This window comes from Dipodomys ordii, unplaced genomic scaffold (genome assembly GCF_000151885.1).
Source record: "Dipodomys ordii isolate 6190 unplaced genomic scaffold, Dord_2.0 Scaffold61, whole genome shotgun sequence".
Taxonomy (NCBI): Eukaryota; Metazoa; Chordata; class Mammalia; order Rodentia; family Heteromyidae; genus Dipodomys; species Dipodomys ordii.
Genome location: NW_012267277.1, coordinates 4,276,055 through 4,293,397, shown reverse-complemented (window position 1 = coordinate 4,293,397; position 17,343 = coordinate 4,276,055). Strand labels below are relative to the sequence as shown.

At 40.0% G+C, this 17,343-nt stretch overlaps 1 protein-coding gene across 4 annotated transcripts in view; it reads left to right on the top strand.

Annotated features, from left to right (window-relative positions):
- The window catches only part of Fggy (FGGY carbohydrate kinase domain containing), a 363,024-nt gene that overhangs the window by 340,301 nt on the left and 5,380 nt on the right, over window positions 1-17,343 (top strand). The window lies entirely within an intron of this gene.

Sequence of the window (17,343 nt, the reverse complement as noted above, 5' to 3'; positions counted from 1 at the left end):
GTTTCCCAACCTTCAGAAATATGAACCATTAAACTTTTATTTATAAATTATTCAGGGAGTAAGCAACCCAAAATGGACTAAAGCCATCAGGCTCCCAGCTTTCTTATATCCAGTAGTGTGCTGAATCTGGGTTATGTCTGTTCACAAGAGTAAATTTGTACATCTCTGCTCAGCTGTGTGTTCAGTATCATTGCATTGCTGGTTTGAAAATCATCACTGTGAAAGGATTTAGAACACGGAAATTTTTATGATTAGGCTGGTTATTGAGCATTTATCACACTCATAACCAGACAATTCTTTTTTCTTTCACATTTGTTATAGTGGAAGAGCTGTCCTATCTATTATTATTTGTTTCTCACCACCTCTGAAATCCCATCAACCCACTGTTCTCTCTCACCGCTATCTGTTGGACTTTCTGTAACAGTAACCTTGTCTATCAACATTTGGACACACCTCCTGAGACCTTGGCCATCTACAAATTAGCAACTAGTCATATGTATTGATTCCTTGAGTTAGGGCTATTCCCAAATCAAAATATGTAAAATACACACCAGATTTTAAAGACTTACCCTGAATACTGGAATATAAATAAGTTAAATAATATTGAAATTAAATTCAGTAGTCTTTTTACTTTTTAAAGTGATTATGAAAGAACTTGAAAGTATTTACATATTTTCTACTATTCCATGCTTCTATAAACTCTTCCATCTTGCAAATAAAATCCTGTTTACATATCAGCTCCTCCAGTTACTACTTCTCACGATGAATTAAAAGTTGTCTGTGCCCACTTTCATGATTTTCTCGTCACCACCACCACCTCCACCATCACTTCAGCAAAGCCAATCTGCCTTCCACTCCCAGATTTTTACTGAAATTGTGCTAGCGTAAGTCATGAATAACAACCTGAGCTCAAAGAACTTTTGAATCTTGTCTTCCTTCCTCTTGGCAACATTGCAAACAATGTTCTCTTTGTCAAAACATTATTTTATTGGCAACAGACTTGCTTCAAATTTTCGCCCACTGCTCTGAATGTTATTTTCCAAATTCCTTGCCAGCATCCCTTTCTCTACTGCTCCATATTATATAGTTTTCAATAGGATTCCCCTTTCAGGAATCCATTTCCTATTTATGTGCCCACAATTCCACATCTATCCATAAAACATCCCCACTTTAAGGGCTAGAAATGTGCTTTAGTGATAGAGTGCTTGCTTAGCACACATGAAGCCCTGGGTTCAATTCCTTGGTACCTCATAAACAGAAAAAGCAGGAAGTGGCTCTGTGGCTCAAATGCTAAAGCGCTAGCCTTGAGCAAAAGAAGCTCAAGGACAGTGCCCAGGCCCTGAGTTCAAGCCTCTTGACTGACAAAATAATAATAAAATAAAATAAAAAGGTCCACAGAGCTCACAGTTAAAACATATTGAAATCAGAATTCACCATATCCACCTTTACCTGAAAAACTAGCACTACCCTAACACTTGGCACTTTTGTGGAAGGTACCACATGGCAGGGAAGCCTGCCATTTCAAAACCACCCCACCCACATCAGTCTAAGCTGCAGCTCATGTCTCTTGAGCGCTTTACCACTTCACTTTAATTCCATAGTTACCACTTTCATCAAAAAAATAGAAATAGAAGGAAAATTATGATGTAAACAACATTGACAATAAGAATGGAGTCAGGAGTCCATTGGAACAGAATTTTCACATTGGTACCTAGAAGATGAACTTTGGTCATCTCCACCCTTTGACCATAGACACATGGAACCACAAGCACAACTGGAGAATTACACTGTGTCCTGAGACACAAGGTGCATATAAAAGGTTATCATGCTCTTATATACCTTCTTTCCTAGTCTCCTATTGTATAGGTAGCCCCTCTATTTAATAACCCATATAAATTCCCATTTCCCCCACATTTCTCATAGTGCTGGTTTGTTTGATGATACTGGGATTTGATATCAAGGCCTTATACTCTTCCACTTGAGCCACCCCACACAGCCCATTTTTCTTTTGTTATTTTTGAGATAGGTTTTCTGTTTTTCTTCCTCAAGCTGGACTCAGACTGTTATTCTCCTACCTGTAGCCTCCCAAGTGGGTGCCACCATACTCAGCTTGTTGAGTAAGATAGAGTCTCCCTAATATTTTTTTTGCCAGAGCTAGCTTCAATCTACAACCCTCCAGCATCCAGAGGAAGCAGAGAATTCCCAGTTTCATGATATTCATAAACACAGATGACATTTTTTCTTTGTTTTATGTGAAAGACCTGAAAGTCCAGCTCAAAAATACACTCCATATTTGCAACCAAGGAGTGCCTACATTGTCCACAACCCCTTTTCTCATTTTTCATCATCCTTCCTGTCCTTAATCAGAGGCAACAGCAGGTATTCCATGGTGAATAGTTCCTGCCTTTCAGGCTTTTTGTCAATGTCCTGCCCAGTCACCATATTACATGTGGCAGCAGATTAGGAAGTGTTATCTTTAAACAGTAGCATTCAAGAGAATATTGTGATATCCCAGGTAGTACTGGGGAAGAGATGGCTATTATAATTGTTACAATACAACACATTTTTAGCTATTGGTTTGTGACAGGTACTGCTTGTAAATGGTTTCCATACATTTCTTCTTTTACCTTAACACCTCCACATGTAGTTCCTTCTATTATTTTGTTTTAAAGATGGTAAACCGAGGCACAGAGAAGTCAGGAACTTGTGGAAACATTAGGATCACTAATGGAAAAGCCACAGCTCCAGTCTCAGCAGTCCAGAGCACCTGGTTTCCAATGCCTGAATCTGAAAATAGAGAATGTGTTGACTTGATACCTAGGAAATACCAAAACAACAACTAAAAGATATCTTGATATTTCTGTATATAGTCTTGCTTTCTAGCATATTCATTAATTCACTATTCTGTCTCTTTGTTCATTTATTCTCTCAACGTGTATCATATCATTGCATTCTTTATATGCATTGCTTGGAATACAGATAAAGAAAATGGCCTCTGCCTCTCACAATCTGACAGAAGGAACATAAATAAAAAGACATTTTTCCTACTATGTGCTAAATGATAAGATAGAGGGAACAAGAGAAGAATATAAGTCAGTGTAAAAATGCTTTATCCTAGACTTGTCTTCCTTTCCATTTCCTGTCTCTGCCTCTTTTCTGCTTTGTCTGTCTCTTAATGGCTTCCCACTTTCTTTTCAGCTCTTTTCTTGCTTTGGCACTTTGGTGTTGGTCTTTGCTTCCACAACTACTGGCTTCAAATTCAACCTCTTTGCTTGTCTTTTTCCTCCCAAGGTTGTTTTGGAATGCATTTCAACTTAACTAGAGGTATAGTATACTGTAAACCAATCTAAGACCACTCAAAGGCCAAATCAGGGAGTCTAAGGTAGCTCTGGCTCAAAAGGGCTGGGTATCCAAAAGTAGGAGACTTTATAGAGCATGAAGAATGGATAGATAGATGATGGATGTTTTAAATAATTTGGTTATACATTTGCCTGAACATAGATCATTGAATCTAGCCACTACCCAACATCCCTTGCGGTTCAATCATTGTTCATTTTTTTAATATAATCTCATGTTTTGCTTCTTTACTTCTAATTATGCTATCTAACTTTCTGTCCAATAATCCTCACTATAAAAATTTAACTTTGAAGCAGGCAGTGTAAATGTTCAAGAAGTTCAGTCCCTAAGAGCTTTCAAGAAGTTTTACTTTTTTCAGTTGTAATCTCCAACTGACCTGCAAAAAGCCAGATGGGAGGTGTTGGCTCGAGAATAAACACAGGACTTTATGCTCTTGCTCAGCATTGGGTGAAAATTCCTAAATTCAAGTCCTAGAACCAACACTCATACACACACACATACAGACAGACACAGACACACACGCACACACACACACACACAAAACTGTAAGGGAAAATAAACTTTATTTCAGTTTATACATGCATACCAATATCATAATGTCTATACTTTTAATCATGTAGCCCATAAAACAGGTCCACAAAATATATATTAAAGTATTTCCCATTCTAATATAAGGAAATTGATTGAGAATCAAAATGGTAAATGTCAGAGCTAGAATGAAGATTACAGTCTATTCAAAGTCATTGTTCTACCATAAACCTTTAAGAATATAGCTTCTAGACTATGCTCTTTTGGTTTTCACTTGGGGATAGAAAGCAGGGAAAGCATTTAATACAGCATTGGCCTATTCAGTGAGTTCTAGTTGCCATTATTATTACTGACACTGAGTTACTATTCTTGACATTAGTATTTATTTCTATTATAGTTCACTACACTATATTATTCCATTTTTAGCCAGAAATATCAGCAGGATGCTTCTGTTCCAGTCAATAATAGATAATGAGTTGAATGTTGGTTTGGATTTTGGAATCTATAACCTTCCTGATGATTTTAGTAAAAAGCTTGATATTTTTACCTTTAGAAACTTTGTAAGGCCAGTCATTGTGGTTCACATCTGTAATTCCAACTACTTGGGAGACAGGGATTGGAAAGATCACTATTTAAGGCTATCCTAAGGAAAAAGTTGATAAGACCCCTTTGCAACCAATAAGTTAGACATAGTGGGGCATGCCTGTAACCCAAGCTATATAGAAAGCATAAATAAAAAGACCATAGCCAGGCTGGCCCCAGCAAAATTATGAGAGACTATCTAAATAGTGATACCAACAAAGAGCTGGGGGCATGACTCAAGTGGTAGAGTACATTCCTAGTAAGCATGAGGCCCTGAGTTCAAACCCTTCCCTCCCTAACATGAGACATAAGAGGTGAGCCAAATGCCTGTAAAGATTGTGAATACTTGCTCTCTATTCATGTTTGAAGCCAGCCTTTAGAAGCTGGGCAATGTACTAGGATCCTGCCTCCAAATCTCATGACAGAAATAAGTAGTCTACCTAACATAGGGCCACTCTCTTGTGCTGTATGACCCATGATTGCATTTGAATAAAACTGCACATTACTGAGAAAATATTTGCGGCCAGAGTAGGCCTAGTAAGACCCTCATAAAGCGTACCATTAGGAGTGAGGAGTAACTTTGTCAACTGATAGTTCCTTTAAAAAAAAAAAACACATGAGGGGCTGGGAAGGTGGCTCAGTGGTAGAGTGCTTGCCTTGCATGCATGAGGCCCTGGGTTCGATTCCTCAGCACCACATAAGCAGAAAAAAAAAGCCGGAAGTGGCACTGTGGCTCAAATGGTAGAGTGCTAGCCTTGAGCTGAAGAGCTGAGGGACAGCGCCCAGGCCCAGAGTTCAGGCCTCATGACTGGTTCCCTCCCGCCACCCCCCGCCCAAAAAAACCACATGAGCATAGAGCCATGGAGTCCTTTCAGAACTGGCACAGACTACAGAGATAATTTAATCCAAATTTCTTATTATTCTGATAAGACAAGTGAGTCCAAGGAAGAGAAAGGGTTTTACTCAGGCTCATATAGCTGGTACTAATTTTGTTTGTTTCAGGGAGAAATATGAACATTCTTTCTATACATCAGTGATTCAACCTTGCTGTCTGTGTGGGTGTGTGGGTATAGTATAATGACTGTGATCAAATTTGCCTTTTTTATGTTTTTTATTGTAAAAATTGTGTACAGAGGTGTTACAGTTATATGAGCAAGGTAATGAGTACATTTCCTATTGAGCATTGTTGCCTCCTCCTTTGTTTTCCCCCTACCAGCCCTTCCCTCCTACCTCAGATTTGCCTTTGATAATGGAGTGAACAATCCTTTAGAATTTTGCAGGGCCCCAAAGTCATCAAATGAAGATAACTTGCCATGGACTCAAGCTAAGGATCTGCTAGCGACAGTGAACTCCTCCAGGAAGTCTTAAAAACTTGTTTATAAGGTTTAAGAACTTGTACAAGGTGTTGCCATTGAACAGAGCAGTTTATGGATACTATGTGTCTTGATCAGTGCCACTCCTTTGAACATTTAGGCTCAGTCTATTCACAAGTTAAGCAAGCTTGGAGTTTCAGCTAGCCATTCACTAGCTTAGGCAAATCACTTAACTTCTCTGAGTTTCTGTTTCCTCATTATAAATTTAGATAAGACGCTGCCTACAGAGTAATTGTAAGGATCAAATAGGTAAAATACAAATTCACACTACCTTGCATAAAATAGACATCAATAAATTTATACTTTTATCTAACATTTAACTAATGCCTAAGAGCTAGAAATGCATCTGTGAAGAAGAAAGCCAAGAACTCTGCTTTCATGGTGCTCAGAATCAAGAGCTAGGAGCAGAGATGAGGGCCACAGAGGTGGAGGAAAACAAAAAATAGTGTCTATTTCAGATGAAGCTATGTGCAAGAAAAGTTAAGAAACGGCTAAGGATACAGATTGGAGGTTCACAATTTGAGGATGGAATAAGCCATAAAAATTAATGAGAACCTACCTACTAAATCAAGCCAGGCATGTTGATGTAGCCTGTAATCCTAACTACTAAGAGGTAGAGGTAGGAGGATCATGATCCAAGGCTGGGTTGGGAAAAAGTAACCTAAAGCAAAAAGAAAAAGGGTGGGAGCATAGTTTCAGAATAAATTCAAGTTCCTAGTGCTAGTATACAGGTACAAAGGTGCATTGTCCACTACATACACACACACACACACACACACACACACACACACACACACACACACACACACACACACACACACACACACACACACACACACACACACACACATGCTATTAGAGTCTATTGCAGTTTTAAGAGGGAAAGACCTAATGCTGAATTAAAATGTTTAGTGTTTACCCTGGCTCCTGGACCTGTAAAAACCTTTGGTTAGCCAAAAAAAGATCTTCAACCTGTGGACTCTGCAGAAAGATATCTTTGCATATGTAGCTAATGAAATAACTGGTGGCCCCCACAGGTTTCAGAATGGGAATGGGGACCACAAAGATGATGTGATATGGAGAATCAGAAATTCCAGCCTCTCCTCTTATTGTCCAGGAGAGGAGAGGGATTGGAGATTTCAGTTCCACCAGCAATGGCCAATGATTTATTTAATCCATTGCACCCCAAGAATCTCTAGATGATGGGGTTCATAGAGCTTCTAGCTTGAAGGTGCTGTCAAGTGACATGTCTAGAAAGGGGACCAAGCTCACTACATTCTCTCCCACCCTCATACCTTGTCCTCTGTGTCTTTTCCTTTTGGCTGCTCATGACTGAAAATAGAAAGTCACCTGTTTTTCTGAATTCGGTGAGCCCATTCTAGGAAATGACCCAACTTTGGGGAATGGGAGTGTGTAAAGTAGGAAGGTCTGGGCCTTGAGGTTGATATCTCAAGTGGAGGCAGACTATGGGATATAGCTTTTAAAGTGGGAAGCCTGACCTTAATTCTGTGTAGTTAGTGTCAGAAATGAACCTAATTTTAGGACCCAAGTTGGTCCCTGGAGAGTTGGAGAACCAGTTGGTGTGAGGAAAAGCCCATACATTTGGTGTCAGGACCCAGAGTAACAAAATCCAACTCACTTCCTTCACTGATTGATTCAACAAATATTGATGGAGTGCATATTCTACCCAAGCACAGTTTTTAGGGCAGCAAATGAAATAAATAAAAGCTGTAACCATACCTTACCCCAGTCAGAATGGCCCACATCCTAGAGTCAGCCAACGACAAATTCTGGAGGGGATGCGAAGAAAGAAGAACCCTATTGCACTGCTGGTGGGAATGTACACTTATACAACCACTTTGGAAAGCAGTCTGGAGGATCCTCAGAAAGCTAAATATTGACCTCCCTTATGACCCAGCCATAACATTTTTAGGCATCTATCCTGAACAACAGGAACCAAGATACAAGGACACATGCACTTCCATGTTTATTGCAGCACTGTTTACAACAGCCAGGATATGGAAACAACCTAGATGCCCCACTATGGATGAATGGATCAAAAAACTGTGGTACCTATATACAATGGAATATTATGCAGCCATTAGAAAGGACAAAATAGTGTCATTCACAGGGATAGAACTAGAAGAAATCATGCTGAGTGAGGTAAGCCAAGAGCAAAGAGACAAACATCACATGGTCTCCCTGATAAGTGGATGTTAAATCCAAAACATAAGGTGATACGACAAAGTAAACAAGACTCGAGAAACAAAGGACCTCCACTCATCTGGTCAAATCATTACTAAATGACCCCCATGCTGCTGACCATGTATGTATGTGCACATCAGAGGGAAACGAGGAGGAGGACACAGAAATAGAGGGAAATGGGGAAAGCATACAACAGTGGGACCCATCACCTGCACTGGCCATTGATCAAATGAACCAAGCAACTCAATGGCAGCTATGGAGGGAGGGAATGAGTGGGAAAGAGGGAACAACTGACACTAAGCAAAAAGGAAAGAAATGTACATATCACCTGATGTAGAAGAAATAACTGAAAAATCAAAGCTCACAGAACTCATAAACTTTATAGACCACAATAAAGACAATTTGCCCCATGAAGGTTAGAATGTGTTTGTGACTTTAAGTATCACTATCCTATAATACTGTGAAATTTGTGAAATTTATATAATCACTTTATTACAATAAAAAAATTGCAAAAAAAACCCCACTCTGCCATATGGAGTGTGCAGGTCAGCAAGATAACAGATGTATAAGGTTTGTCCAGTGTTTACTTCAATGTAAATAGACCCAGGTGCTATTTTGAGTACCTCTGTTTATAGCACTCAGGTGAGTATCCCATGTTAACCTTTTCAGATAAGCAAACAGCCAGAAAGAAAGCAGGTAATTTTCTTGTTAATGATCATATAGATCCTAAGTGGTAAAGCCCAATTGCAAACTAGAAATCTATTATAGTCAAGGCCTATTATTTTTTAATCGCCACACTGTACTCATTCTCTCTGTCTCTGTCTCTCTGTCTCTGTCTCTCTCACTCTCTCTCTGAAAACCCTTTACAGTAGTAAAGGGACCAAAGTAAAGAGCAGCTAGGAGGTGGTAATCAGAGCGTTGGATACTGATGCTAGGCAGGGAGTTTCTCTGGGTATGTTTTATTATTCCTACTTTCTTAATGAGAAAACTGAGTCTTAGTTCCACATCTAGTACACTCCTGAACATAGATGAAATCCCAGGCCTATTATTCTCTCAAATGCTGTATTTTCCCACGAATAGCTCCATTTTTTTAAGAAATCAGACGCATTCTATGTATCCCTTCTTTTATAATCAAGAAACAAAGCAAAGATAAACTTTAATTAAAAGAACTGAATATGTAAAAATTTTGGATTTTTATTTTACATGTGAAATAACAACATGAAAGTATATTGACACACTTGTACACATAAACCATGTTTTCCTTTTTGTAATGTTAAAATTGAGATATAGTACACCTGAGATAGAATACTGAGATGTTAAATACAGAGTTTGGTGAATTTTAATAAATGTGTATCCTCATGCATTCAATCCTGTGTATTTAAAACAATAACCAAGTGCCGGTCTTTCTATGATTAATGATAATGTCCACTCCTACTGCTTCCTCTCATCTCTTCCTACATTTCATGGGCATTATTGTTTCCATTGCCCAGTGGTTTCAAGGAATACCAGGTGCAGCTTGAAAGATGATTGTGTCAAAAACAAAAACAATGAAATAAATAAAAGAACAATCAGTCGCTTCTTAATGCTTGTTGGATGAAAATCACATTGCTTGGAGATTTTCTGTTTTTCTATGGAGTGTCATGTGCCTTGGCCCACACATTAGCACATGAACTTTTTGTTCCAGTAAAATGAGTCAGAGTTCCTCAAGAAGGCAGATTCATGTACTTCAGAGTTGTGTGTGTCAGCATCTATGAAAAAGGTGTAGTACATATCACAGGTTAATGAATGTCACATGCTCATTTACACACACACACACACACACACACACACTCAAAGCATCACATAGCCAACAAATAGAGATGGGATCTGAACTTCAGCCTAGGGAAATCAGAGAACAGTGCTTTTCATTACAAGGAGGATGATACCATTGTGTCTGAAAACATAGCTAGGGAATGGCCTGGAGTTAGAACAGGCATTCTAGTTTTCCTACAAATTAGCTTTATGACTTTGAACAATGTTCTTTAAATACTTACGCTATTTTTCTCTGTTCACTTCATCATGCATCAAATGGAGATACTTGATACTATCAGGGTCACTAAGGCAGTCCAAGGGTTCCAAAGGTCATGTACATAAAGCCATTGTCACAATGCACAAAGTAAGCATCTGAGAAATGATGGCTTAAACTATAACAGGAATGACAGTGGTGGTCAGTTGCTGAGGAAAGACAAAACAGTTCTTTTGGACCATGTATCCCATCAGTGAAGAAAAAAATTAAGCATCCATCCTCATTATGTGAAAACTTAATTTATGTAAAAGCATGAAAGGGTTTTTCTGTGATTTAAGTTTGTCCACAGAGTCTAACTCTGTAGCCCAGGACTGGCTCGGGCTGGTTATCTTTTTACCTCACCATGCCAGTTGCTGGGGTTACAGGGCCTGTATGCCCATGTCTCAACTAGACTTCTTGATAATTTTAGTTTCCCCCCTAGTTCTTTTCTTATCTCTCTTGGTGTTCATTGTATTTACTTTATACTATGAAGAGAGTACTGAGTAAAAATGTCAGTGTTTCCTTCTGTAGTTGGATCTGAATCATCACCTTCACCTACAACGCACTGAGGAATCTTTTTAGCCCCTTGCCCATTTCATGAAAATTAGTTTAAATTAAATCGCATGCTACGTGTAAATCTACTGAGCTGGATTTACACGTAGCAGATCCTGGAAGCAAAGAACACACACGCAAGCACCATGCAGTTTCTCCTTGGTGTGGGAGAGCCTCCATTCTCCTCAAGAACCCTCATTACTGTCTGATGTGTGTCTGCCCTGATAGCTCTGCTGACAATCTGTGTAGATAATGGTGGTTCATCTTAATTTCTTTAGTCTAAAGAATTATATAAATGGTATTTCCAATGTTTTCTTTCAGAATCTTAATGGGTCATCCCAAATACTTTCTGGGTATGTGGATATGCCCTCCAGAAAACATCAGTGTTGATGATCTTACATTATGAAAGGGACTACCCTTTCATTAAGCAACTTACAGACATTAACCAAGCACCCATAGATGCCATGATTGTGCCAAACATTTGCCCCAAATGATGATGCCCTGCCTCATGGAAGTCTATGGATAGCTAGCTCCCACTGCACCAGGCCCTGACATACTCTGTCCTATAGATTGTGACTCTGGACATTACCAGTCTTGCCATCTAAATCTAGGCACCCTTTGGGTTCCTAACATAGAGGAGAAAGTACCACATTTCCTGTTCCCCAAATTGCCAACATCAATATGTTGGAAGTTTCACGAGGAAACCATCTCCAAAGATGCTGAAGGGCCCTCTTCTTTGGTAAGTTACTCCACTGTAGCCTAAAGGTCTTTGGTAGCTCCCTAGCCAAGCCATAACACATGAGAATTGGGTGTTTCCCCTGCCCACACAGAGGCCTGGTGATTGCCAGCACTGCCTGAAGAAAGGGGGTAAGCAGAGTGTGCTGACTAGTATCTGGACCCTGACATGCCAAGGAAGGGTCAAGCCCATGAATGGGGTCTTTTATGGGCAGCTACAGGGCCCTCATTTTTTCCCTACAGAAGCCCTTCACTTACTTTGAGAAATGACAATCAAATGTGAACTTTCATGGTTTATTTATAGCTCTGCTTTAGAGAGAGAAAGAAAAGAAGTGATTAAAATGCTATTTTGCAAAATATTTTGTTTTTTAAAAGGCCTTCATTGTGTGGGCAAGAAGCAAAAAGAAAAGTCACTCTATTCATTGTACTGTCTAGACTCTCAAACAAAGAGGGTAGCGTGCTGCAAATTAAGATCCTCCGGCCCCTGCATGCTGACAGAAAGTATGAGTTTGGAGTCCAACTTCAAATAAACCCTTTTGAACAGAAATATATTGTGTGGAGGGGGGGGTGACTATATTTAGCATGTGTCAGCATTTCCACAATAAATTCATATTGTTATGCCGTGGTGATTTCCAGATTTACTGCAGCCAGGGAGTTCATGAGGTTTCAGTTTTGCGTTAATTACTTGGAGAAACTGGGAAAGTCAGCAGGGCTGGTTGTGATGACAGCACTGATTCTTTGAGCATTCTCCGTACTGTGACAGGTACTTATAATGATCCCTGCCTTCCAAGAGGGACAAAGGTAATCCTGAGTCATTCTGACTACCTAATGTAAGCATTGTGTGCTTGTCCTGAGGCTTGAACTCAGAATCTGGGCACTATCCCTGAGCTTTTATTGCCTAAGGCTAGCACTCTACCACTTGAACAACAGCTCTGCTTTCAGCTTTTTGGTGGCTACTTGGAGATGAGAGCCTCACACACTTTCCTACCCTGGCTGACTTTGAACTGGTATCCTTAGATCTCAGCATCTTGAGTAGCTAGGATTACAGGCAAAAGCCATGGGCACCCAGCTGTAAGCATCACTTTTTTTGGGGGGGGGGGGCCTGGGCGCTGTCCCTCAGCTCTTCAGCTCAAGGCTAGCACTCTACCACTTGAGCCATAGCGCCACTTCCGGCTTTTTGCTTTTTGCTTATGTGGTGCTGGGGAATCGAACCCAGGGCCTCAGGCATGCAAGGCAAGCACTCTACCACTGAGCCACCTTCCCAGCCCCTGTAAGCATCACTTTTAAAAAACAGAAGGCCATCTATTTTTATTTTCCTATAATGATTAAATCAATATTTTTATATTGTAGAAATATTTTAAACCATAAAATGTCGGCAATAAAAATTGTTTATCACTCATGCTTTTGAACTTGTTAACACTTTGGTTTCATCTGATCTTGATTATACATGTATAATTTGTGTTGAGCAAGTGGTATAAAACAAAAAAGGCATAGAATAATTTGCACATTTCTTTTAAATCTTTTCTCTTTTTATGAGATGGGAGTCTTGTTACATTGCTCAGATTATTCTTGATCTCCCAGGCTGACTGAAAGGATTGTCCAGTCTCAGTCTCCCAAGTAGTTAGGACCACAGACCTGTGCTACCTCATTCTCTTGAGACAGAATTGGAAAATAGCTTTATGTTTTACCTTCCATTTATGCTTCCTACCCTGGCTTAAAATTATGATTATTGCCTTCATTTCTTAGATAAGTACATCAACTAGATCATATAATTGTTATAAGACCTAGGTAAAATTCAGAGAAGCTTAAATATCAAGGGCTATATACAGGTGAATGTTACTCACATTCCCGTTTCTCCAGCTGGGATCTACCACAATGGATTAGGTTACTATAATCAGATTTTGTACTTTTCCCTACTCGCTTCCTCTCCAACACATTAGCTCCATTCTTATTCTCTGAGGAGGTTGGAATTCATAAAGGATCATAAATTAAAGGTATAGAAAAGTTCTTACCTGATCAACATTTTCTTAAATGGACTTCCAACTATTATAGCTTAATAGGCAAGAACAGCTAGTCCCTGGCTCTGACCTAGAGTTTTTTAGACGCACTCCACGTCTGAAAACCTCTCATTCCAGTATCTCTGTTATTGTTATAGCCTCTCACTCTAGCAGGTGGCTTTTCTCTTAATTTCTTAGACATGTAGTGGTTCCTGCTGGATGCATGGCTTAAGCAGTAGAGCTCCTGCCTATCAATTGTGAGCCCTTGCGTTCAAACCACAGTACCCCCAGAAGACAAAGAAAAGGAACAAGAAAGCCAATCATTCATCTCCTGCTCTCTATCATCAATAGGCAGTTATACTGGACAAAAATCTAAATCTACCCACTATAGCCTCTCCCATATGGGCTGCCTTAGGTGTGGGAAATGGCTGTGCCTGGGAACTTGTAAGCTCTGGCAGTGTTTGTTGATCCCATTGCAAATTCTCATTTCTATACTGAAGATGCTGCCAGACCACCCATCCCTTCCTGGCAAAAGTTGTCCACAATCCATTGTGTGCCACATCCTGAGAGTCAGGCACCCAGTTCTATGCTGGCCTCAATGAGTCCCTACTGTGTTGACTTTTGAAGGAGATGCTCTCTTTATAACTAACTGTGGAAGGAGGCCTGGTGCCTAGTAAAACAACAGCTTTCCTAAGAATTCATTTCTTTGTCTAATCTTCCATGCAGATGAAGGATTTAAGAGTTGATGTTGTGGGCCCTCAAACACCCTTTTTACAAACTCTTTAAGGTGGTCTCTTTCCAACTCACTCTGGTATCTTACATCTGTCATCTTTAGATCTCAGCCAGAACTTCCATTTTAACATTCTGTCACGTGTATTATCTATCCTCAAGTTCATTCACTCTGTCGACATTCCCTGAGTGCATATGATATGCCAGATGCTGAGTTGGCAGTGAAAATAATTGTAACCATTCCTGCCTGAAGGAGCTACAGTCTACTTGGGGAGACTGATGTGTTAACAAAAAAGCATGGCGCCATGTCATAAATGCTCTGGGAGACAGAAGGATAAGTTCCTGGGGGAGCAAATAACTCAGTTATGGTGGGGGCTGAGGGGGCGTTATATAGGAAAGGCAGCAGGAATGAGTAAGGAAAAAAAAATCTTCTCAGTGGAATGGGAACCTGACCTAAGTGGAATCAATTATTTTTCAGAAACAAAGTAACACCTTTTCAAGCCTTTGAAATCTTGATTACAAGTATTTGTAATACTTGTAATTTCAAAGCAATTTATTTTTAAAACTAGCCAAGGTACTGTGAAGAAAGGAAGAGAGAATTCCCTGATGTCTGCCATTTGTCTTCACATCTGTTGCAGTGGGAGGGCAATAACATTTATAAAGTACCCTTTACAATACACGTTTCCTGAATCCCACCCATGAAGGCAACCCTGGAATGTTGTCTCAAGTGTGGGCCTAAACACAACCAGGAAGAGCCTCCTTCCAGGCATGTGCCAGACTCAGGGGTAGTGATAGGGGCAAGGTTTTCCCAGAAGCATAGCAGAGGACAGGCGCAAGGACAAAAGAAAAGAGTGGGAAACTTGGGAATAGGGATTTCTGAGCCCATCTTAGCATGATGCAGGGCTTGCTTTTAAGTAAATCTGAGCTCAGTCTGTGAAAAGGTCCTGACACATTGTAGAATAAGAAGAGCTCTTCTCATGGAGCAGAAGCAACTTTAGTAAGACACGGTTGACTGTCTGCTCCTTCAGATAGCCCTTTTCTTTAACTTTAATTTTATTGTCAAGGTAATGTGCAGAGGGTTACATTACATATGTAAGGCAGTGAGTACATTTCTTGACAAACTTGTTACCCCCTCCCTCATTTTCCTCCCTCCCCTGAGTCCCCTCCCCAAGCTGAACAGTCCTGTGAGTATCACAGTTGCATTGGTTCACCCTTTGTCCTTTGTGTCACCATTTTGCTGTTCCCCTTCCCTTCCCCAGTTCAGATAAACATATATACAATATCCAGGGTATCAAAATCAAATATGGTGACAATAGGGGATAAACCCTAAGGAAAAAAAAAACACAAAAGAAAAAAATAAATCACATAATACCTTAAAAACAACAACAACAAAGAAAAACTGCTTTTTTCCATATGTTATAGTACATTTTGCTTAGCATCATCTTATATGGTCATATGTACATAGTTAATTGAGCCCTTTCTAAATGTTGTCTTTCCTCTATGGTTTCCTGGATGATCATTTTTCATCCCTTAAAAAAAAATCTCTCCACTTAAGGCTGCCTTTCTTCCTGTTACCAGTGTTCTTGGTACTCTAGCATCTCTGTTCTCCTGATCAGCACCTTCTCAGCCTTTCTCATCCATGGAAGCCTAGGCAAATGTAAAACTAGTGCAGGATGGGGGCTGGGAAGGTGGCTTAGTGGTAGTGTGCTTGCCTTGCCTGAGGCCCTGGGTTCGATTCCTCAGCACCACATAAGCAAAAAGAAAAAAGCCGAAAGTGGCGCTGTGGCTCAAGTGGTAGAGCACTAGCCTTGAGCTGAAGAGCTGAGGGACAGCACCCAGGCCCAGAGTTCAGGCCCCATGACTGTACCCAAAACAACAAACAAAAAAAAAAATTAGTGCAGGATGTTCACACTGTCCGTGGGGAGAGAATCACATACCAGATTTCCTAACCTTAAATGATGGCTGAACAGAGGCTTAGCCACTTCTAATACAGTACTTAGAATATTTGCTTTTGTTCACACCTAATGTCTTTTCCATTCTGCCTTGGGCTCCTTGAGTAAAGGTCCACGCCTCTCTGTAGTCCTCATGTATTGAGAGCAAGGCTTGGTGGATGAAAGGGACTGGTGCCTTTTATAAATATTCTAGGTGCTAAGATTTGGCAGACCAAGCTCCTGCCCTGGTGTAACTTATACTTAGATTAGGAGCAAGAGATGGAGAGGACTGATAATCAACACAGAAACCAGGGAATATATGACATGTCTGTAGTTCATTAGTGTTACACATATCAACCAATATCACAATAAAGTGGCAGAGATTATTAGAGAGACACTAACATTTTGAAGATATCCAAGAGTTCTTACATTCTATATGGTAATCAGACATTTCATTTTTCCCTTTCTTGCTAATATATGAGTATCTCCAGGACCAAGAGTATATTATATCCAAATCTTTATTTCTAGCCAGTATTTGGTACATAGTAAGCAATTGGTAAATCTGTGGAATAAGAAGTTGTACATGTGACTCAAGAATGACTACATTCTGGACAGCATTTCAATAGCTGTTCCTAAAGCCTGGTCTGTTTTATGGTGCTTTGTTGTGCAATTGTTTGCCATATTTCACAGTAAGGTCTGTTGGACTCCAGAATTTGAGTTCACTCTAATCCACCTAACTTTCTTGTGGCCTTAGCCTTGGGAGATTTCTAAGGAAACTTAACCCTTCTATTCATATAATGGAGTTGTCAGAATCAATGGTAGACATCACGTCATATAGTTTCCTCCCAGATGCCATAAAGAATCAGGTAAAAACCAGAATGTCCTGAAGTACCATTCCAGAACTCAGATCAATCTCAGTCTATAGATCTCACATCTATATTCACAAATTCAGACACTGCTGGGGAAAGAGCTAAAGACAAATCAAAGAGGGCTTAAGGACTTTATTGTAAACCTTAGGCGTGAAGGTCATTCAGGTATTATCAGTAGGCAGGTAGACAGCCGACTCAGTGACTGAATTCCAGCCTCTGTGTACAAGTAATGAGGAAGGGAGAGAATACCTCCCTGGGAACCCTGGAGGCAGCCCCAGTGTTGAATTCTGGGTTGTTTAGGCCATAGAGATCTTAGTGCACAGCTATGTCTTAAGCCCCTGATGTCCACAAATGTAACCTCAACAACTGTTCATTGGCTTTTATTCTTATTCCCAGAGAAAAATGAGTTGAAAACAAAGCAAAACAACTGGCTGAATACAT